Raw genomic sequence first — 25,259 nt, 5'->3', positions numbered from 1 at the left:
TTTTCAGTAAAAGTCAAAACATGAAATAAAAAATTACCCCCCATTTTTTTTTAATCCCTATTAGAGCTATGTGAAGTCAGAATAAAATTAGGCATCCTTTTAATGTCTGTAAAACTGAACATAATAACCAGAAGTCAAACTTCTCATAGGTCAAAAGACCTTTGCCCTGTTGTCCTGTCACACCAAAAATTACGATTCCCCTCCAGTCTCATTGAAGCAGGTAAAAATAGAAAGTGTGAGGGTAGGAGGAGCATGAAGGAATTCAACGTTTGCCTCTAGGTTTTGAAAAGTAAACAAGACAAGTAGCTCTTTTCTATTATTAGCCACTCAAGCCAGCCAAAGGCAAACTTTTAGTGAACATTTTATCAGTGGAAAATCCATTTATAACTTTGTTTTCTGTTCCATTTCCACACTAGAACAAGAAAATGATGAGCTGTAGCTACATCATCCCATCAAAAAATTGTGGGGATACCTGTGACGAATTGCCACATATTTGGAGAGGCACCATTTTTCTTACTTGGGCTTTTCAGACTTTCAAATACAGTTATGTAATAAACAGAAAACTGTTTCCCCAGCTCACTCTTCAAATATCTAGAGTCACACACAGCTTTGGAGAAGGCAAACTTTAATCTTCCATCCCATTTATGCAAGTAATTGAGGCTTTTCTCCAGCACCTTCCCCACACTGGCTAGCTCTGATGCTTGTCTCTGTAACGGGTTCAGCTGAGGCTGGTTATGAGTGTGATACAGGATCGGATCCACCTGTAATCCAGGGAGCAGACGGGCAGGATCTGCAGGGAGGAAACATGTTTTGTAGTTCACACACTGATTTTCTCCCCTGTTTTTCATCACAGAGGAAAAGGCCCACGTTCTTCTCTTTTGTTACATCCTCTAGAAGAAATAGAATAACTTCTCAAGGAAAATGTTTCTTTCAACAAAATCGTATTTTCCAGTGAAAATGTCTTTTATGTAGAAATTTCAACACACACTAATAACACCACTTAGACTGTAAATAGTGCTTTTAATTTGTCAAAACACTGCACAAACATCAGCTAATTAACCTCACCACATGTCTTTAAGACATACAAGTACTGCCAGCTCTATTTAATAGGCAGCACAGTAAAAACATTAAATAAGCTGCTTGCTGAAACCTACACAGTGAAGTAGTAGAAGAATCAGGGTTACATACGAAGCTTTTATGGTCCTTCATTCACTAGGTAGCAGAGCTTCAAAGTGAGACAGCATGTTTAGCCTGAATGATAGCATTTAGGCACAGTATTCTGTACCATATTCTGCAACAGAAAGTCTTTAGACTATTTATGTTGGGATTGCTGGGAAGCATAAGGCCCCTCTGCCTGGAAAAGCAGGACATAGGAGTGGAAAGTCTGCAGCAGAAAAAGTATGGGCAATCCCAGCGCTTCATCTTTCAGATTTAAGCAAAGCAAGTGACATTTCATGAGAGCACTCCCCAAATGCCGCACAATCAGTGCCTGGTGCAAGAAATGGTTGCTACATCAGTGGCAAAGCAGCTCTCCCACATCCTATTGTGCACAGACGATGTGGCAGTGTTTGTGCAAATTATTTATAGGCTATATGATAAACCCAGAGGTTTCTCCAGCATCTGGGCTGAATTCCGGTTCTGCTGTGGCAGTTAAGAATGATCTCTGACAGCTTCTGAACCACTACACAGGCAGCGATCGGTGGATGCATGCAAGAAATGCCCATTGTACGGTATCTACCGCGAGCCTCAGGTACGTACAAATATCTGCATAGGTGGGGACCAATGGTGAGCAGAAATTTCCCCTTTTCTGATGTTCATTTAAAGTAATACCGCTGTATGCTCAAGAGTAAAGATACATTAAACATCATCTTTACTGATGATTTACACAAAATCACCAGCACTGTGGAGACCTTGTTGGTTTTCAAAGGTTTTATAAAAATTGTCTTTTCTGTTCTGCAGTAAATTTTGAAATGTGACTTTTACATAAGACAGAAATGTCATGCTTAGCTGAGGAGCCTTGACATTTATCCTGTCAGGACCAGACTCAACTCTGGAAAGCCAGTGACTTCAGAGCAGCTCCCTAGGAAGATTTCTGAAGAGCATAAACATAGAAGCTCTGTGGCACCAGGATCCTCAGATATAAGGGGATGAACTAGCAGACTCCTAAACAAAAATATAAAAATGAGTACACTTACAAAGAATAGGTGGCATTAGCAATTTTCCAGGGAAATCTAAAGAAAGTTTTAATGTTAATTTGTATTGGTTTGGTTGGCTTAGTTGTTGTTTCTTCTGTAGAAAATAGTTTCAATGAAGTATAATGGAGGTGTGGGGTCCTTTTTGAAACCAGACTTCATAGATTTCTTTAAAGCTAGGGGGATTCTGGATTCACTTGATTTCAACTAAAGGTTTATTTCCTAGCAGGTTTCTTTTGACAGAAAAGGCTTTAATCTCAACCTTGAAAAAAATAGTCTTTGCAAAAATGGGTCAGCATTTCCTGACAGAGTGCTTTTTGTCAGAAAACACTGATTTGATTCAATTAAAATCCTGTGTAAGATTGTGACTATTTCAATGAAAGTGTCCTCAGGAAAAGATTGCTATGGTAGAAGATAATGTTTCTAGTAAAAAAATCAAAGAGTGAGAGTCTCAAGATGTAAATGCCAACAGTCTACTATTTAGGCTGTTCTCAAGTTTTGATGATTTGTTTTCAAGACCTGCGATTCTGCCACCTCCAAGCAACTGACAAAACTACAAGACTACAGAGTGCCCCTTTCTGTCTTTCTTGCTGAAGCAGTTACATTTTAATAAATGATTTAATATTCATTGGCTTGGAGAAAAACTGATTTTCTATCCGAGTGAATGAAGCACTCAGGTGGGCTGCGGGGGGTCTGGTTTTCTGAGGCTGGTGTGTCTGATTCACAGCAGTGAACTAAAAGTTCTCTTCTTAATTTTTTCAAGATTTATTCAGTGCAGGGAAGAACAAAACAAAACAAAACAAAATTCTGTCTGATGCCAGAAGCCAGATGGTCCTTTAATCTTCTGTATGTGTTTGCATGCCAACACTGGAAAGGGGAGCTGCATGCTGAAGTGGGGTGCAGCTCCCCATAGGCACCAGCCAGGAGAAGGGGTGGCTTGTTTCCGAATTCCATCGCTTTGATCTTTTCATGCTGAAATGACTTGCTAGCTTTATGCCTGTGGAGACACCAGTGACTGGACATAAATGAGGGATGGCATTTACTAAGAGTGGGAACTATTAATGAAGCACTAGTAATGATACACTTTATGATGTGTGCCATTAAGTTGAATGTCCCTCACATAACATTAGGAGGCCCGAGACAGAGTGGCTCCTCCACAGCTGTGCAGCTGAATTTAACTCCTGAACAGAGTTGGTTTTGCTAGATCACCTCTGGACTTCTAGGACCTAAACCATACTGGTGTATGTGTCTTCCTCAGTCAGGCAATTTTCCCTACTCCTAGTATCACATAACCAAAAATCTTAGCAGCAGCTGTCAGTTATGAGATCAAAAGGTGGAGTACATATGGTTAACAGTTTGCTGACTATAGGAACTTTTATGCCATGTTAAGGCTTCTCTGAAGCTAATAATTTTCTAAGTGAATAACCTCTAATGGCAGTGCCTAAATAATGATACAAATGGCTTTACAGTCTCTGGGAAAAGTTTGCATAGCATCCTGTCTTCCTCCTGCAGTCTTTTAAAAGGCATCTTGCTACACCATACTAACAGAAAGCAGAATAAAACCTTTTTGCAAAAGGCAGAGAGGTGCTGTGGTTTGTTTTAGTACCTTCAGCAAATGATGTGAAACCAGTCACAGATGGAAAACTGTCTCTGCAGGATACATTAGCACAATATCTGCTTGCTATCTGACTGCCTTGCCAGTCAGCTGGATGTGATGCAGGCTGGAGTTAAATCTTTAGTGTGAAGGGAGAGAACAGAAAAAGCCACAGGCATGGGAGGTCATTTAACAGTTGAAGTCAAACCCCTTTTCCCTGCGAGGGTATGACACCGGAACAACCCTTGCCCTTCTTAAATATAGTCAGTCTGTGCCTAAGTTGTGCACGGCAAAGAGATGATTATTGCCTCCTTCCCTGCAGAAAGGAGGCAGGGAAGGCAGGAGGGTCTGTCATTTGGGCCCACAGTATTCAATGTAAAAGTCCAAATTAATTTTAATGACACCAGATCCCGACAGAAAATAAACCCAATAGTTAGTAACACTGGAATTGCCCAGGGAGGAGGGAGGGAGGCAGGACACACGCATGCTACAAGGAGAAAATGAATCAAAGCACAAAAGTTACTATTCATTTCAATATTTCAGAACTATGCCCAGAGAGAGCTTGGGACCAGTGACACCCAGGGATACAAAGATAGGGAATACTTTATCCTTGTTCCTCACTGACAGAAGGCAGGAAGCCTTGCAGAGCAGCACTACCTCTCAGCGTCAGGCTCATGCAAATGTCCCTCTTGCCTAATTGCAAAGTCACGGCAAGTTCTGGATGTTTCCCCCAAATCTCAAAGCAAAGCTTCAGAATCAGTGGTGCAAAGTATCATTATTTATACCATATAAATACTTTTCCTATTTTTCTCCCTGCAGCAGAAGTGTTGGTATGGAACCTTTGATTTAGGCAGTATTTACTGATTCAAATTTTAAATGTACATTGGTCTTACCATGACTTTTGAGTGGATGGGGAAGCTCTAACAGTGGGATCTGATCTTCAAGATACTCTGAGAGGTACATGGTCCATCGACATCTGCCTGGGCACGAGGTCCATGCTGCATCCCCAGAACTGGTCCTGAATGTCAGCACTTCTTTACTACTCCAAGTCTGACAAATGCCTTTGCCTTGAAGCCTTTGTTTTTAACATGTTTTAAAATGAATTGATAGCTTCAAGGACAAGGAGACTGCACCTCCCTTTTTATTTTTTACTTTTCTATCAGACTTTTGCTGCATTTCCTTAATCTATAGCACTATACATGTATTACAGAGTTACAAACATGTATCATCTGACTTCTTTTAGCAGACAGGCATTAATGGCAATGTCAAGTTTTTCCGCAGTATGTGCTTATGTGGGTGTAATAGATGTCAGGGCCAGGAAAGCACATCACATTCTGCAAGTCTGACCTCCTCCTAACACTGGCCATTGGATTGCCCTTTATTAATGCCCACTTCACATCCACTAGCTGTCCTTGAGCTAGAATATCTCTTTGAGGAACAAATCAAATATTCCTATATATATTTGCAGTGATGCAGAATGTATTACCTGCTTGGATACATTGCTACAATGACTGAATACTTCTGTTGTTAAAAATACCATTTTTGTTCTTGCTCGAATCTTCCCTGCTACACTATAAAAAAAGATGCTCCTTGCTTTTGGATGAAACATAAGAAAGAAAAATTAATAGGAATGCCAAATTGCTACTAATTTTGATCTGTTTCCTAAGTATATAGACTGTAAACAATTTACCCATAGCTGTTTTTTTGGAATTCTAAATAGATTAAACTCCCAAGACATGCCTCTAACTCATTAATTTTTCTTAATATTCTCTGAACCCTCTCCAGCCTCTTAAGTACCCATTTTAAAGGATGGCCCATACCAAGATGTGGTAATCCAATAGCAGTCACTTCAGTGCTAATTGCAAGAAAGAATGTAAATTCTCCTACTCAGCACTTCCCCACTTGCACATTTAAAGATGTTGGTAACCATTTTGGCCACTCTTGTTATATTGGGAACTGTAGTTCTCCATTATAAACATCAAGTCTTTATCAGTGTTTCCTACGATAAGATCTTCTATTCTGCAGTTATGTCTTGTATCCTTCTTTTATGACAGGAATGATTTTATACTTGGACATATTCTAAGAAATTTTGTTTCTTTGCATTTTTTGCCTCCTCATGGTAAAGTTTGTATCTCAGTATTTTATGTCATTGACTTCTTTTGGACATTATTTTACTTTTCTTTCATTTTATATCACCTGAAAACTTTATTAACATGATTTACAGGTATCTTTCAAGATTATGACAGAAGGTTAATTTATTTAAATATGAGAAAAAATGTTAAATGTGATCAATTAAGACCCAAGCCCTATGGGATCACAGCAGAGACAGCAGCTCAGCAAGATTTCCTGCTTCTAAGAATATTATAGAACTATTATTTAAGCAGGTTTTGATTCATTTACATCTAACTTGTTGATTTTATATTATTCCAATTGATTAATTAAGAAATCTGCAGATTCAAGTCAAATGTTTTCTTTCTGCCATAGTATGTTACATCAACATTTTTGCTCTTGCTGTCTAACTTTATAGTACTGTCAAAACATGTCTAGTCAGTTTGATGAATCTTTTCTTCTCTAAATTATTTAATTTGTTTATCAGTTGGGAACCTTACTCGTCATTCCACTATTCTGTCAATGCTTTATATCAGTCTAAGCAGATCTATAATTGCCCAGGTCGTTCCATTTCTTTTTAAAAAATTGCACTATGCTATCCCACTGCCAAACCTCTGAAACTACTTCTGTGCCATAAAGGCTTGTGGAGAACCTGTGGTGATGGTGATGACAGCTCTGGGGTCAGCACTGGGAACAACAGAAGCAATGGGTGTCCATGAAGAAATGGGAGATATAGTAAAATGCAGACACCTCTTTATTACCTTTTTACTCTTTTTCTATCACTTTCATATGTTTTCTCCTCATTGCCCTTTTCTCTCTTTTTTTATTTCTTTTGGTGAGGTAGCAATGCAATTTTCTTTTTCCAGCCACCGTTTATCCTTTTTTACTTTCTTTTGTTTTAATTAAGAAAAAAATATCTTTTGCAGGCCTATAATTTCCTTGGATTCTTTTCCTTTCTATTTGCTACTACCATTTCTCTGTTCCTCCTATTCTATTGCCTTCTTCAGTGGTTTCATACAAAAATTCTTTATTTTTCTAAACCTTTTATTTTCTTCTTCTGCACTCCATGCTTTCTTTCCTCTTGCAGTCCTTCTTTGTCTTTCTAAGGAAATAGCTTACTCTGAGGCTTCTCAAGGAAAGCTAGTTCACTTGTTATCTGATTCTTTCCCTTCTTGATCATGTTGATTCAGAGTGGTAAATTTTCATGGGGTTTTTACCCATTTTCAATATTTTTAAAAAACAATATCTTGCTCTGAGAGACTGGTTTGAAATAAGTAGATATTAATGTGGGTGGAAAACCAACAGATTTCAGCAACTGGCATGACCTTGGACCTCCTGATATTGGTGATCTGTGGTAATTGTGAAAGAAGTAGTGGTTCTTGAGTAGTTGCATTGGGTCACTCCCCGCCCCCCCCCCCCCCCCCCCCCCAGCCCCAACTGAAATGAATATTTCTATCGTGTAAAAAATAGATTGTATGAATATCTTTATACCCCATTAATTAGGTCAACATGCTGTGTATGCAAGATTAGAATCATACTATCCATCATATAGAATCCTAGAACTGTATAATGGTTTAGGTTGGAAGAGGCCTTAAAGATCATCGAGTTCCAGCCCCCCTGCCATGGTCAGGGACACCTTCCACCAGACCAGGTTGCTCAAAGCCCCATCCAACCCAGACTTGAACACTTCCAGGGATGGGGCATCTGCAATTTCAGCAGGAAACCTGTTGCAGTGCCTCACCACCCTCACTCTAAAGAATTTCTTCCTTTAAAGTTAATCTACCCTCTTACAGTTTAAAACCATTACCCCTTGTCCCATCACTACATGCCCTTGTACAAAGCCCCTCTCCAGCTTTCTTGTAGGCCCCCTTGAGGTACTCAAGGCTGCCATAAGGGCTCCCCAGAGCCTTCTCTCCTCCAGGATGAACAACCACAACCCTCTCAGCATTCCTTCATAGGGGAGGTGCTCCAGCTCTCCGATCATCTTTGTGGCCCTCCTCTGGGCTCACTCCAACAACTCCATGTCCTTCTGATGTTGGGTGCCCCAGAGCTGAACGCAGTGCTACAGGTGGGGTCTCACAAGAGTGGAGCAGAGGGGGAGGATCACCTCCCTTGACCTGCTGGTCATACTTCTTTTGACTCAGCCCAGGATATGGTTGGCTTTCTGGGCTGCAAATGCACGTTGCCGGGTCATGTTGAGCTTCTCATCCACCATTGCCCCCAAGTTATTCTCCTCAGGGCTGCTCTCAATTCATTTTCCACCCAGCCTGTATTTGTGCTTAGTATTGCCCCAACCTGTGTGCAGGACCTTGCACTTGGCCTTGTTGAACTTCATGAGGTTCACATGGGCCCACCTCTCAAACCTGTCAAGGTCCCTCTGCATGGCATCCCTTCCCTCCAGCGTGTCAACCACACCACAGAGCTTGGTGGTGTTGGCAAACTTGCTGAGGCTGCACCCAATCCTAGTGTCCATGTTACCGGTAAAGATGTTAAGCAGCACTGGTTCCAATACTGACCCCAAAGGAATGCCATTTTGTCACTGGTCTCCACTTGGACATTAAGCTGTTGACCACAACTCTTTGAATGTGACATTCAGCCAATTTCTTATCCACTGAGTAGCCCATCCATCAAATCCATGTCACTCCAGTTTAGATACAAGGATGTTGTGCTGCACGGTGTCAAATGCTTTCCACAAGTCCAGACGCTTGTTAGTTTTTTGGATAACAAGAATCCTGCTCTGAATTTTTTGCAAAACAAGTTGAATGTAAAACATTCTCTTTGAATTGTCAACATCATTCAGTCTCATTAGAGTTTGCATTAATTTGGAGATTTAATCATTTGAATCTATTGATTTAAATTTGATATAAATGTGGTTATTATGTTGCTTCATCTTTAATTAGCTTAGTGAAATGCAGAAATTAGGTCAGTAATACGGTGGATTAAGTCTTTATTTCCTCACTCACTCCTTATAATAAAATGCACTAAAAGATGGACAGACTGTCTTCGTCCCATCAAAATGAAGCAAGATTCACACGTTCTGTGAGCACAGGTAATCCTGAGTAAGTAATCAGCTCAAATGATGATTCTTATAGTCTTGGGTAAAGAATCTGCCATTCACCTAGGGTTTTTTGGCAGATAAATCCCCACAAGAGATACTGTGAGCAAATCACCTAATGCTGAGGTCATGGCTGCAAGGGCAACAGCAAATACTGGGTATAGCCAAGTGAAACACTCCTTTTTCCAGACCCTGCTTGTATTCATTTCAATACTAGCAATGTTCTTGTTGCTAAAATTGCCCTGTCAAGTAATTTGGAAGGGTGAAAAATCCAGCTGACCTGAATCATTAGCCTTGCCTGTAAAATCACTCAGCCTTGTTTACTGTATACTTGCGAGTGCACAGATCTAGTGTCATCACCCCTTCCACCCTGCTGTGGAATCGAAAAGCTGTAACACTGTCACTGTACACCCACAGAACAAGTGGCAGCCAAATAAACATACGCCCTGTTCTCTGTTATTGCTTATGTAAAGCAGCTCTGATAGCAAAATGGGAAAAAAACGCTATTTGCTCTACTGTCTAATCAGGAAACTGCTCTTTTAATGAATGTATTGTTCAGCTCAGAGTACTTCTATTGAAATGAATTTGTTAGCCCCAGTAACACTGTCACTCATCATGCAAATCAAATGGTGTTTTCCTTAGCTTCTGCCAGTTATAAAATACCAGTGCTTGTCAAATGCAAAGACAAATTACCTTGCCTTGCCTCTGGTCTTATTTATAGAACAAGGGAGTGAGTTATTGTAGCCCTGAGGAATACCAGCTCTATGTTGCACACTGGTGTAATTTCTCTGTGTTGTAGGTTAAACTAGGTTTTTAGGTGGAAATAAGGTAAGATGCCAATTTGCTTTAAAATTATTAAGAATGATATTTCAGCTGAATATCTTGTGTAAGTAAAACTCTGGAGCACTTGAAGTGACAGGAATAGCTGATGGGTGGAAGACTCCCAGCCTGAGTTTGGTAGGTGTTTAGATAAGTAAGATAAATCACTCTCTGAAGCTGTGTCTATCCACTGACTGTAAACAAGATTTAGACAACTCGATTGCTGAACAACACCTACTTCTGATGCAGCAGAGGTTAGGTGGGGCTACCATTTCAACAGATTTTTGTCTTTCACCATCCCTTTGAATACAGGTGCAATGCAGACTACTACTGTCATGGGTGCTACCCTAGCTTAGCACAGGTACTCGAGAGAGATGGAACTGGTCATGTGAAGGAACAGAACTGCAGAATCCAGAACACTGAGATCTCATTTTTAGGAGATTACCATTACCACCCCAGAAAAAGTTACGAGAAAAAGTCCACAAGGTTCCTCAATCTCTTTTTTTGTTGAATTCAATGAGTTTCAGAATAGTCTCAATGTTGGTTTTCATACAGCAAATAAACAATTACAAGCTCCTTAATATATAGTGGATTTTCATATTCTCTTGTTCAGTATAAAAAATGTCATTCCGAATAAGGCAAACATAATTTAAATGGACATCTTTCTAACAAGATAAAAAATATGTATCATTCCTTTTATGTTTGTAGGTTGTGACATTCTTGGAGCAGGGACAACTCTTTAAATATTTAACAAGCTCTTCAACCGCATAATGTGATGTTGTAAATTAATATTTGTCTTGAAACCCCTTTGCTATAAAAGGAGGGACCTACCAGAGAATCAGAAAATGCAGCAAAGCGTTACTTCATCAAAGAGAATGCATGGCCAAAAATGGAAGCTAGCATAAGATCTGCAGGCTCCAGTTTCAGACCGAACATAGATACGGGCAAAAAGGGTAAAATGTGTGAGAACCTTTAGTTCCAGCTCAGAGCTGCTGGAAGGCAAGGTGGGTGGAAACAAATCAGTCTGTGTACCATGCAGCTACTGAAATCTGAGATAAGGCTGGTGTGTGATGAAGAACTTTCAGGTCATTGAACAACTGCTTGTGCTTAAAATCCTGCCATGGGAAATGATCTGGCAAGAATTATAACAGATGTTTGTAATTACATACTTTGGTAGCCTGGTTAGCTGCTGCAGAATGGATGAAACCAGCTGGTGAAATGTTTGTTTTGGCCTGGTCCCATGATGATGTTTTAGATGTGGGTTCTTTCTTCCTTTGAGGAGATTTGACAAAGGCCTTTCCCCTTCCCACTGTGGGCTGACAGACCCTTACATGCCATTCGTTCCCTTTGACTCAAATGGAAAAATGCCATCAAGTGACTAAATACCATCCCCATCCCCAGCTCCCTGGACCTACAGCTACATCTCCCTTCCAGCTACTGTCCTTGCCCAATAATATTCCCTGGTTGAGAGATGCAGCCTTCGTGTTTCTGCATCATAGATGAAGCGCAGAACAAGAGACCACAGAGATGGTCTCTCTGTTGCCAACCAAATGCTGCACATGAATGAAATGCTGTGAAACACAGTGAAACCACTCTGTGGAGAGATGCTGAGAGCAGACAATGGCCTGAAAGGCCCCTTGCATGGGGTGGAAGTACAGTGCAGGTCAGAGATGGGGATTGCAAACCATTGTATTCAGCACAAATACCTGATATAGCCACCTTTTACCAATTCTCTGTTCTTCCGTCCACTATCCAGACAGTGAAACTTTCAGGGTGAAAATTTTGTTGGAACTGGCATGTTCCAGAGAAAAATAGCAGATTTTTTTTAAAAACTATGGGGATTAGGACTTGAGGGACAAGTAGGAGTGGAGTCTATATTTAGTCCTGATGCCATGCAAGACTCCAGTTACATGACTGATGAGAAATTGAATTATTGCAGCTCTGAGAAGTAGAAGTCCCTTGGAAGAAAATGAAAGAAAAAAGAAAAAACTACAAACACAGAAGATAATTTTTGTATCTGCAAGAATGAACAATAGAAAATTAAAGCTGGAAATAGCAGCTGTTTTAAAACTTAAGTTTGAGAACTCAACACTGCTTTACTCTGCTGCTTCTAAATTAAGTGTCAGGGTTACGCAGCTATCCATTCAAAGGAGATGGTATTCTGTAAATATTATGTCTACAGATGCCTTGGATGTGTTATCAGGAGAGCTAACAAAACTGGCTAGGAGTCAGAGCTTAGCCTCTTCCAGCTATTTCCCACTAGAGCCTTAAAATCTTACATCATTGTCTCTTGGTTTGGGCCTGCCCTGAAATTAAGCATATATCAGAAGTAGTTGAAAGCAAAACCAAAACCACAAAACCTTTAAAATGGTGATTTTCTTCTCTCTGAATCTGAATCTGGAGCCAATGGCTTTATAGAACCTGTACCTGTTTTTTGGCCAGCTGTGGTGCATAAGACCAGGAGTAGCTGATATCCACTCTAGCCTCAGTGGAATCTCATAGGGAGAATTCTTACTGCTGCCGAAGACCAGATAATTGCAGGAATTTCTCCTAAATTACATTAACACCTTTCAAAAGCTGTACTGAATCAAAATTTTAAAAAGAGGAAAAGGCAGTTAGGGAATGACAATAATGTACACCCGTATCATAGAATCTATCATGACTCAGATCATTCGTTATATGGATTTCGTTACTCCAAGTTTACCCAGAGTGCTGTTCCTGGCAGTGGAAAATACAGTGTTTTTAAAATACTGCACAACTTCCAGTTTTGCACAGCTACTGATGCAACTAAAGTATTCATCAGAAACCCATTCAGTAGCTACAGGAATTCACCTGGTCGCCAAGTGCAATTTCTTATCTGATTCCCTCTCTCACTTTTTAATTGTGTTATTGTTTGTTTTCTTATGCTTGGCAATAGGAAGTGCGATCCAAAAGGAGTGTGGGAGAGAATGAGACAAATCTGGATCACTTCAAAGGGATGTACAAATACTGGAGTACTGCAGGTTGTGGATAATACTCAGGAAGGAGAAAGAAATCCTTTCATTGCTTCTGTAAGCTTCAGTAAATCTGACAGTATCAGCTGTGAGGTTTGCTTGCATGGTAGCAATGCTTTGAAGACGTGAATACTTTTTGTAAAACTTGGTGATCATTCCATTAACAGGGTGGTGACAACACATAACACGTGCACACACATCGTGCACACACACACACACAGAGTTGGCATTCTTCTTTGCACCCCTTCTAGTTTGTATCAAAACATCCAGAAAGCCAAACACTGGGGTAAGAAGATGCATGGTACTGCCAGAACACCCAGAACCAGCAGTTTTATCCATGCCAAGGAATGCTCTCTGTCCCAGCTATCACTATTAAGAAGTCTCCGGCTGCCAAAGGAAAAAGGCAGAGCAGCCTGTTACTAGATCTGTCTCTACTACTCACTCAGTCTTCGGCTTAGACGTTGCTCTCTATCACCTCCTTTCCAAAGGGACTTGGAGAAGTTGTATGTACTGTTCACCATCTGCATGTAAGCATTGGACATGTGAACAGGCAGGAAAATCTTTTTTCCTGTCTTATTACCTGGTCCACTGAAGTCTCTTCAGTGTGATGCAGGATTCAGACCACCACACAGATGTCAGCCAAGTGCCACCAAGTAATTCATGGGGTTTCACATGGATACTTCCTAGTGGATACACTTCCTTTTTCAAATTGAGTACTTTTTCAGTGGTTTTGATTTTTTTTTGGCTTGTGTGTGTGTGTGTTTCATTCATTGAGCTGAAAAATCAGTAATTCACATGTTTCTAATCTGATGTAGAAAGGTACTCACACCTAACGTCTTGAAGAAAGTGTGTGGAGATAAGCTTCTGAAACCAAAATCGTGGGCGTGACTCAGAAGTTTACTTTTTTCTACCTCTTTTTGACAAGTTTACCTGAAGACTTTTCTTCGGATGGCATGGACCCAAATTAAACCACATTTATGCTGTCTTTGTTGTTCATATTAACCCTTCTGAAAAAAAAAAAAAAAGAAAAAAAGAAAAAAAGATAATCCCTATGACTAAACCATATCCCAGAATAGGGTAATGAGATCACTGCTTTCTTGACTCATCTTAGACAAATGGGCTGCTGGAAAGAAGAGTTTGTGCTATACTCTAACCAGTCAAGCATCATCTGCGGTGATTCAGACTTCAGATAATTAGCTTGGTGTAATTATTTCAGGAATCCCCACATTGGGACTATTAAAGATGACAAGTTAACAACATGAGCCTGACAGGGAGGATCACCATAAACTGCAATCCTCCAACAGCATGCGTAACTGTCTTAAGGAAGCTCAGCTACAGAGCACTCAGCACCAGGCTGGGATGGGAGCACTCCCACTGGCTCTCCCCGTTATCCTGCCCTGGAATAACTCATTTCTGAGCACCTGCCCAGGTCTATCTGGAAAAGAAAGATTTTAATACATTTTTCCCAGGCCAATACTCTAGTTTTGTACTTGGGCTTATGCCATAGAGAGCTCAGTGTTCAGTCTTATGACCCACCAAGAATCCTTAATGAGATTTCATAAATACATTTTCTGAGCCTTTTCAATGCAATTAACATCTGCTTGTGAGGAAGGGACTCAGGAAGGAGAGATCTGTGTGTTCTTCACTGTCAGACTGCTCATGCCTCACGGTACTAACATCAGCTGTTTCAAGACTGATCACAAACCTCTGAAGGGTCAGTATCTTTTGAAATGGTGTAAGACTAAGAGTCATCTTTGAAAATTCTTTGAAATCCTACATGTTCTGCCTGATTGTAAGGAAAAAACCATCTCTCACCTTGCTTTGTCTGAGTTCATTCATAGACAAAATAGGAGAAAGAGTTCTTACAATCCTACAAGAGCCAGGAAAATTTTCAAAGGCATCTAAGCTTCAAAGAATATAAGAACATTGAAGGTTAAGCTCCTACACTCTATAGGAATTCTGAAAATTTATCAGATAACATTAAGCTGATGTTTTTTGAGCATATCAGTTTTTTCTAAATGGAAATGCTATGCAGTGCTAGATGATAATTTACTTTTTTCCCCTTTGTGATTGAAGTTCTCTGTTTACTAGACTGTCATGGAAACAGAGCATCTGTGATTCTGAGGACAGCTAAGTGTGGCTGTGTGCTGTCCTGCTAGAATTCAGAGGAGTTTTGGGGAAAGGCAGGGAAATGTAGCCTCTGTAGGCTTTGTTTGGAAAGGTTTTTTGTGTTGATTTACAGAAACTTACTAGAGATATTTAAGAAATATAAAATAAAAGGCTCTGTGTAAGATTAGAAAGATAAAATCTGATCTCCCCCAAGTAATCAGAGGAAGCAGTTGAAGTATTTTTGCCTTGTACAAAGACAGAAAGCTGATAAATGAAACATCTGTAATATTTAAAGAGGAGAGGTTAAGGGTCCCTCAGATAAAGTATTAAGAGAGATTTCTTGTACAGTCAGAGTCAAATGGAAGGTACAATTTTCAATCAGGAGTTGGGTTCATCTTATGCAAGATTAGAAGGTCAGCTTTCTGCAAAAATTATCCATATTTTTTGAGGATAAAATACTTCCATTTTAATGATGTAGTTGAAAAAAGGTTCTCTGAAGTAGTATAGATCTGAGGAACACTTGGTGACACAACTGTTCCAAATGAGCTATTTTCCCAAATTCATGCATGGCTCAGTTCACTCATATGTCAGGTGCAGAAGTCTTTGCAGACAAGAGCTCCTGTAACACACTTCTGGGTTCTAATACCCTATGTATTCACTGATACCTGAAGTAGGATTAAGAAGGGGCTGAGGGGCAAGGCAAGGGCATGGAGAAATACCTTTCTGGCTGTTGAGGGCAAGGGGATAATAATAAATGTCTTAGCACTACTCCAAGGAGAAATGACATTGAGTTTCTGTAAGGTTGGTGCATTGAGGTAGCAAAAGAATAGCTGAGGTACCCAACTCCTACCCACCTCCTCTGGAGCTTAAATATTCATATAGACCTGCTCTTGACATCTTCTAGGCTTTGTAGGAAACAGCTTCAGAAAGTAAGTGATCTTTTATCCACAGGAGACAGGGATATTTAATAGGTTTTTTCCAGACTGACTTTTACCCTGTATATTTCTCCTGAACCTTCCACAGACAGTCATTGGAGAAAAGAAAAAAATATCTGACTATAAATATTAATCAATCTGTTATCAGTTTAATACGCTTACAATCTTCATGGATTACTTAGAACAGGACAGCTACTGTGCTAGGGTGTTTTTAAAAAAGGAAAATTTTGAAGCTCAGGAACGTGAATAATGGCATGATATTTCTGTGGCTGAATAATCTGGAGGGGCTGTGTTTTTGTTTTTCTGCTCAGATATTCAAAATTAACTATTCCTAAATGAATTTTTCACTAGAAATTGTTTACCAAAATCTGTGAAAAAACAAAAGCAATTGCAAGTTTGAGTACTTTGTAATCTATAGGTGAAGAAAAAAGTTGGAATAAATTAATTTCATTAATTGTTATAAATTATTCCTTCTTCTCTTGCCAATGGGCTACTTTTCCATTAGCAGTTTTTAGGCCAAATGTTCATACTACGACTCAAGACTATAAGGAAGAGATACTCCAGACAAAAATGTGTTTCTTGGAGAAGCTTCAGGAGGCAACTTTCTAAAATGGAAGCAAGAATAAAAAAGAATGGATATGATGTACCTTGTAATGCTACAGAAACTGTTCTTCAGGAGGGGTAGGGTAAGTCTTCATACAAGAACAGAGTGAAATTCATTTTTCTGCTGCTTATACTTTCCCCTGCACCTGTTTTGTGCCTTATTTTATCCAGTCATTACTTTATGTTATGCTTTTTTGGACAGTTTACCAGTGTATTTATTAACATTTCCAGTCCTTTGGGTATCTAGGGCGTTAAGAGAAAGCTGAATTGAGCCTGAACTTTGGCTAGCTTCTTTCACAGCCAAGCAGTTCCAAAGCTGTGTGGGGTAGTGGTAATATAGTGATTGTATCAGCCGATGCCCTTCAGTATGCTCTCCTAGACAGTCTACGTGTGCCCTGGCTCTAAGATGCTTATTTACCAAGAAGAAGATATTATCATCCTGGCCAGAACTTCGGGTTTCATGCTTATATTTGTTTTTTATAAAAATGGCCACTATATCAGGTTTATCCTTAGCACCAAAAAAATTACATTTGATTTCTACTTACTATGTGGTGGTTTTTTAAACAGTGTAGGGAGATACATCTGTGCGAATGAGTTGTATCACCCTAGCCATGCAAATGAGTTGTACCACTCTGGAGAAAAAAACAAAACAAACCAAAACTTTTTAAGAAGGAGTCTCACTATTCCTTTCATTCTCATCGCTTTTTTACCTCACTAATGACACTCAGGCTACTGACCAATAGCAGAACTTTTGGCTACCAAAACCAAATTATTTCCTGTGCCCCACCGCCACCCCCACCCCACCCCAAACAAAGAAGCAAACAAAATCTTAAAAAAAAAAAACTTAGTCAGAGAGTTTATTTTGCTTTATTTACAACATGTATGATAAAGTGACAGAGACAGTAATGCCTGATTGGTCCTGACATGAAGCTCCCAGCTGCACAGAACATTTTGGTAGGCTGACTGGCTCTTTCTGATTAGATCTGACAGGTTATTAGAATAGTAATATTTGGTGGACAGCGACAGTAGGAACTGACACAATTTCACAGTAGAGGACATTACTATCTATTGCATGATGCCTGATTTTTTTAGTAATATTTTCTCTTTTCTATGTATCTTCTTTTCTTTCTTCCTTTTTATCTATATTGTTTTGTTTTGTTTCCCTGATCCTCCCTGAGGATTTGCAATATAGCTTGTGTATGCTTAGCCTATATTAGCAAGCTGGCAGTTGGCAAAGTAACGTCTTGGTCATGACTATCACTATGAGATGTAGAGGGCTACTGAACAAAGTCATCCTGTTTTCTGTGGTCCACCTATTGGGTTCATTTTACATCTAGTGCAAAGAGCAAAGTTAACTGAAAGACAAAAGGAAACAAATAAGAAGAGCAGCAGAGACTTATTTTGTTGTGTATAAGAACCCTGGGATGCATGACAGGTATTAAGCTCCCATTTCCACTCAGTGATAAAAAAAGTAAATAGGTGCACCAAGCCTTTAAAACCAATCACACATTTTTAAAGATGTGAGAAAGTATTGAGAGAAGCAGTGCTTTATGCTCTAACCAGTTGGGGGGTTTATGTATCCAACACTTATTACTACTGCCATGGCAATTACGGGAATGTTAGCCACGTGGAATGATGATAGTGATACAGGACAACTAGGGAGCCTGCTGTAACCGTGCACCTTTCATGTTGTTTAATCTACATCCCCTGCAGTCTGCTTACTTATTTTTCCTCCCAGCACTTACTTTTACAATGCTAACCACCAAGTTTGCTCAAACTGCCACCCCTTCCTGCAGGCTGGGCTGGCAGTGATCATTACTGTAAAAGTTGCTAAACACTTCCTATTATAACCGTTCTTTAACCAAAACTTAACTGCTGAATGGAAATAAAATGATGTTCTGCATAGCAATGAATCAGGCACATAGAAAGAAATTGAATGTTATCATGCAGTGAAGGTTGTACCATAAAACAAGGGGGCAAATAGACCAGGTTAAGACAACCTACATTACATTTTGAGTAATGAATTTCCCACTTTAATAAAAATCTTTTGATGTGCTTTTACATACTGTATTTGTATGTGTGGGATAGTACAATATGCAGGATGGACATATTTAAATTTGTATCTTATTTTATAACTACAATAAAGGAAATGTTAAACCATTGGACAGAAATGCATCCTACCTTTTTAAAAGAATGTATAGCACTTGTCTTGGCTTTGCAGATCCCCAAGTGAGCCTGTGGCTGCAAAAATATGAGAAACACAGAGGAAATAGATGAGTGTCATAAAGATTCTGTGATCTGAGTTATTCATGCATAACAATTCCACTTATTATTAATAAGCTAGCTTGAATGTGAGACAAGTGATGGATTAGATGACCTCCTTAACCAATTTTCTATTATTGTAAAACCTCATGCTATCAAAATCTGTTTTGTGCACCACGGGACTGTGTGTTTTATATGCAAATACTTTGCCTGTAGAGTTTCTATGGCTCAGTGTAGCTCACCGCCAAGCTGTTGTTCTTCTACCATGTTTACCAGACTTGGGCTTTTAAGAAAGAGCTTCAGCTGAGAAGAGCTCCCAATCTAGGATGAGGTAAAATGCAGTAGACCATTGAGAAAACATCTTGCTGCATTTGACTTCACTGCCGGTTTTGAGCATTGTTCCCTTTTTTTAAAACCAGAGGTCCTGTTTCCCTCCTCTGGCTTAAACTAGCACTGAATTATCTTTTGGTAAACCGAATCACCAACACAATAACTAATCATTAGTGGTTACATATATGAAAATTCATATATGAAGTTGAAAACTTTCATAGGACAGAAGTATCTGCCACCAGAAGACAGGTATAAATATCATTTTTACAAATGTCACTTCCTTTATGGTTTCACCTCTGTTCACCTCACATCAGCAATGACGTTGAGTTGCTAATTAGACCATCCACTCACACAGTGTTTTAGCATTAGAGTTACAACATCTTGAGTTATTGAATCTCTTTCAAAGAAAGGTTGTGGAATCAAGATCTGCCACAGCCCAGAGAAATGAATATATATTTATCTGTACAGCTTGGTCCCACAGGACCTGACTTAATATCTACTAAAGCCAGTGTAAAGGTTTCTAGTCACCTAAGGAGGCTACAGTTCAGGCCTTTAATTTGTAGATTAGTCTTTTCAACAACTAGGTGCATTTTGATTACAAACCATAACACACAGTCAGTGCCCTGATTTGTCCCTGTCTGAGGAAACCTGCAGTACCTCTTGTGATAAAGTGAGGAAGCAAGCAATATCCTGGGCATTGCTGTGGAGGGAATCCAGACATGGGACATCGAAGGACATTACATGTTTCAGCAAGTGTTGAGAGTTTCAATCTCTAACACTCTAATCCTGTGGATTCTGTTTTAATTACTGTGCTAGCAAAACAAGATAACTTTTTGTTTGAGAATAAAGTTTTCCACCAACCCTGCTACACAGGCCAGTTCCTTCCAGGACAACTCTGTTTACTCCAGATTGCAGTCATATTCATGATAGGTTCAATTTTGTTACTACCAGTCCCAGCTGGGGAGGATCAGTGAAGACAGAATCACTTTCATCATTGATAAAAGGATAAGCAGTGATGAAGAAGGCACCCTCATGAGTGAGAATATTATACTAATGCTATTTTTAGTCTGATTTCTGGGTGTTGGCTCTGTAAGGACAAATTGGCAGAGCATTTGTTTAAAGAAAAGCAGCCTGTGAGCATTCTGGGGGTCTGTGCCCCGCAGTGTCCAGAGCCCTCAAGCCCTTGGCAGTTCACTGGTCACCCCCTGGGCACCCTACAAATCCATCACACGTGCTGAACACAGTGGCATAAGAAGGGATTTTCCTAGACCTCCACAAGGAGACATGCTGCTGCCTCCTCTCTCAATGCCCACCCTGCCAGCTTCAGCTGCTGCAATGCAGTGTTCGTCTCCTCCCTCTATATCAAAAGTGAGGTGATGCGGGTATGGGAAAGAGCAACAAAGTGATATGTGTGTGTGTGTGTGTGTCTGGGGGAATCAACACAATCTACTGTCTATTGCTTCAGTTCCTCAGTTGGCATGGCTGCTAGCATCTGAGAGCTTAAACACTCTGCAAGGTCCATGGGAGATTCAGAGATGGCGGACATCCCTTAAATTATTGCATGTACTCAGCAGTACTGGGTTGTTATCATTGAATATTAGCATGTGTCAAGCAGAAGCAGCATGGTAAAGAATGAGAACAAAGTGGGAAGTCATGAGCTCTGATTTTCAAGATATAGAAAGTCACTCTATGTTAATATTCCTATCAGCATAATAACATATTGGCTCAGTGATCCACCATGATGTTGCAGTGATTAGTTAATATCTGTGCAGCTCTTTGAATTTGCAAGTCCTTATTCATCATTTTGTTCCACCAGTTTTATGAGTTGGTGCCAAGAATCACTGCCGAGTGCTATAAAAGTGATCGATACCACTATTAAAGCATCAAGGTTCTTCCTGCAATCACTCACAGAGGATGAATACCTACAAAAATTTTAGAATCAAAATAGTTAATAGAGTGGATCAATTATTCAGAGAGGCTGGCAATGATGTTGTCTTGTTAATTAATAAGATATATCTGGGGACTTCCAATTGTATCCCTGAGTAAGACCCACTTTCAACTGGTGCTAAAAGCTTGTTATAGAATGGTTGGTCTTTTGAAATGTTTCACTTAAATATTTCAGTGTTCATGGACCATATATATCCCATGGGAGAAAGAGAGAAATACATTTTTTTGCCTTTTTAAATTTTTTTTTTTCTCAGAAAGGAAGCCAGAAGGCCGAGGCAAATTGACATACTGTTTAATGTAAATCAGCTGTCACCACTCTTTACAACCCCAATCTTCAACACTTTGAAGTGCTTCTGCAGTTCAGTCTACAAGAACTAGCTGGTGCTTTGCAGGTCTATGGCTGCAGGGTACAGAAGACCCGGGGGTGGTGGAAGACACTCCTGGCCAAGAGCAGAGCACTGCTGTCGCTGTGGATCTGCTGTAGGTTTGGCCCCTAGGTTTCCTATTAACTGTTAAAAAGGAGACCAAAAGCAGGCGGCGTGTCGTGTCACTAGTGATGGCAGTTGCACCCGAGTGGCTTCTGCATAGAATGGGGGAAGGAATACACTCAGAGCCTGCCACATTTATTTTCTTCAGGCTTAATGAAGCCTACTGTAATCAGCAGAAAACACTTCATTTTCTTAATAAATCTTGCCTCTGGCCTTTACTCCTCTAATATATCTGTCCAGTGTGGTGTGCAGGGACATAGATGGAGAAGATTGCGCTGCTTCTAGCCGTGACCAGTTCTCTGGACAAAGAACCTTGCTTTGGCTCAGACTTCTGATGTTTTAGCACAGTTACAGGACACATGAGGAAGAATGGGGAGAAAAGACAGGTGTCTGATGCAAGCCTATCCACAGCAAAGAACTTGTCAGGAGATGACCATGAAAAGATCCCACTAACACCAATCAACACTGAAAAGGTATGTTTACATTCTTCATTTCCTTTTAAATCTAAGAGATAGATGTGATAAAATATAAATTACTTCACGCGATCGCCTTGTGCAGTACAAGCTTGACTTTTGATGTTTTATTTCTTTATTGGGAAATGATAACGCAGTCATTGATTAATGTGAATTCTTCAAAATATTTATTTAAAGGAAGAGAGAAACTTATATGTATTTCAAACTGCCATGGAAATTAATGTATTACAAATATTTTCCTTTTATTTTAAGAGAAGCTATGGTGAGGAATGTAATACATTACCCTGTAACTCTGCAAGTAATTTTCAACACACCACCTACACTAAATATATTAATAGCTTCCTTAAGGTGAGTGTCACGCAGAGCACAGATGAATGTTATCGATGTTTTCAATTTTTAAGGCTTTCTAGTCCAATTGACTAAAATGTTTACTTCTTATTTTCATGCCATTAATTTTGCGTGTTTGTCACTGTCAATATGTGCTACATTAAGACTCCAAAAGTTTCTTAAGAACAAATGTTGAATCTTCAAATAATATGTGCTTTATTTTTCAATTAAATCTGGATTGCCTTATTTTGCTAGAGGTATCCCCTAAACCAGAGAGTTACAAAAAAATGGATTAATAACCTAAATTAAACATTAACAGTGTTGAATACTGAAAATCATTAAACATTTTTAATAATTAAAATATATTGTTTTGTTTGCATTTTGAATGAAATAGAAAAATCACTGTTCATTTCCATATTGAGTAGATAACTAATGAGTATGAATTTCTAGTGCAGCAGAACTACCTGTCCCCATGATCCCATGGGTCATAAGGACAGAATTAGATAGCATCTTCAAATCTGCTCACTGTTCTGTGAATAAATTCCCCTAGCTGGCCTTCTCATGATGACTCTTTCACTAGGAGAAGCTCCCTTTCTGACGACATGGCTTGTTAGCCTTCTTGGAGTGACAGTGAAGAATTATTTTCCTTCTCTGTATATTTAGCTTTGGAAGTGACCTGATCCTTCACTGACTTCAGTGCTGCCTCAATTAATCCAGCTTTTCAGAAATCTTAAACTCCATCACTGGTTCTCATCCACTCCTTAACCATCACACTGTTGACCAGAGGCTCACTTAAGTGTAGAACACATAATTTCCATGTAAAAGGCTCACTTAAGTGTAGAACACATAATTTCCATGTAAATTAACCTACAGTACTTCAGTGGTAATTTTGACAGTCTACTAATGTTTAATATGAGTTAAAGGATTGTTATATTCTGATCACACGTTTTCTTGCCAAGAGGAAAAGGAATAAAAGGTGTTGGACTGCCTCACTCTCTTGGACACTGCCACAACTACTATAACATGAAAAACAGCAGAAAAAACCTAACTTAATAGCACAAATGACCGTATTCCTACTATAGTCTATGCATTGCAAGTGAGGTAATATTCTTTTCAGGAACTTGAAACATTTGGATGTAGCATAGTAGTGTGTACAAGTTTAATCTCGCACAAAGAACAAATAAAAGGTATGTAAAAGTGGAATAACCCAGTGAGAAATGCCCTAGTGGCTCACAAGGTGAATGATGCTGATATAAGAGAGAGATGTTGCCAGGCATTTGAGATGCCAAGACTTACCCTGCTTCCACTGACCACAGGGTGCATCAGCCCACCCTTTGACTACCAGCCTAATCAGCTTTGCGAGCCCATTCTCAAGCATTTTCAAAAATCATCACCTGAAGACAAAGGTATCAAAGTTGCTCAGTGCAGCTTAGCATAGGTTATGAAGTAATACTTCTTGCTACAACATCTCCCATAAAATAAAAAATCAGACCGATAAACAAAAGCACACAGACTGGAAGTACGCATGCAAGTTTGCCAGATCAGTTTTGTTCACCACAGTTTGAAATGTTGTCAGGCTTGTCTTAGGCACTTTTCCTCCCAGATCAGATAAATTGAATACATAGATGCTTTCAGACAAGCCTGCAGTAACTGAGGTCCATTTGCTTTGTCCAATGAACATCTCTGAACATTGCTGCAATAAGGCTTGCCTGTTGCCCTTGCCAAAATTCTCTTCTATCCACACTGCTCTAGAATGACACATGATATCTACTGCTGCTCTTTGCCAGCTTCAGTTGCGTTGCAGTTGGGAGATGCAGTGTGGCGATATTAGTAATATAATAAATTTTAGAATTACATGATGAAGTGCTTTAATTTCCACCTTTGATCACCTTCTCTCAACCTTGCCCACTGATGCAGCTTTACCCTCTAGCATTTGAAACCTTTTAACAACTTCAAAGAGCTGCAGAAACAGGTTTCTTTTTTTCCTTCATAGCATATTGCTGCCCCCCGGATTAGAGACTTTATTGGAGCCTTACCTCTTTTTGCATCATTGGGAAAATATGTAAACAGATTCTTTATCCCTTTCACTGGGAAGGTCAAAATGGCTAACAACAGAGCAGACAAACTAAACTTAGAATCAGGCTCTCCTAAACTGTCCAAATTGAAACTTACTGTCTCTTCAATATTCAAAGGGACTTTCTGTCCAAAAGATTAGCTTCCTTGACCCTCTGAGGCCTTTTCTGCAGCCACAGTGCAGAGCAGAGCACTAGCAAATCACGTCAGCTTTAAAGTGCACATAAATGTAATTCACACCCACCTGACACCACCAGAGTAAATAAAATGGACCTGTGCAAATTAATTGTCCCCTAGCTTCAGGTATTTTGGCGCTAGAATTGCTTAAATCAATAATTGAATATTTTTAAAATTACATTTCTTATTAATGATAAAGAAATGCAATGCGTGTTTCACTTCAGACTGGACTGCACTGTTTTTCTAGACATGTCCCCCAAACCACAGTTACAAAAAATGAATACATACTCTCAGTTTAAGTATTTCAGTGTCTCAGTTACATTTGTTCTCTCTTGTACAATTTGTAATGTTCACTTTTAGACATAAATATTCCCTTGATGTGAGGTTTCAGTTAAATGGTTGAGATATAACAACCTTATGGGAGGTATTTTTGGGGGAGTACTCTCCATTAGGCATGGCTGGTCTGATCCTTTGAAACATCTGGCTGGATTTGCAAAGGCAATGAATACACACAAGTCTATCTGAACAGTGCACACAGATCCTCTGTAAAAATCAGGCAATTAGTAGACGTTTGACAATTCAGAAGCTGCAAAAATTAGCCGGTACTGTATGTGCATACAGTTACAAGGAGAAAGCCCAAGAGCATAACTATTATTTGATTATGACAATTAAAAAGCTGAAGTTAAATTTCACCCTGCACCTTGCTGAACTTTATTTTGCAAAACCTATTCTCTGTGAGGGCCTGTTTTTGAATTCTTGCCAATGCCATCTGA

This window comes from Falco cherrug, chromosome 5 (assembly GCF_023634085.1).
Source record: "Falco cherrug isolate bFalChe1 chromosome 5, bFalChe1.pri, whole genome shotgun sequence".
Taxonomy (NCBI): Eukaryota; Metazoa; Chordata; class Aves; order Falconiformes; family Falconidae; genus Falco; species Falco cherrug.
This window is presented reverse-complemented; position numbering follows the sequence as displayed.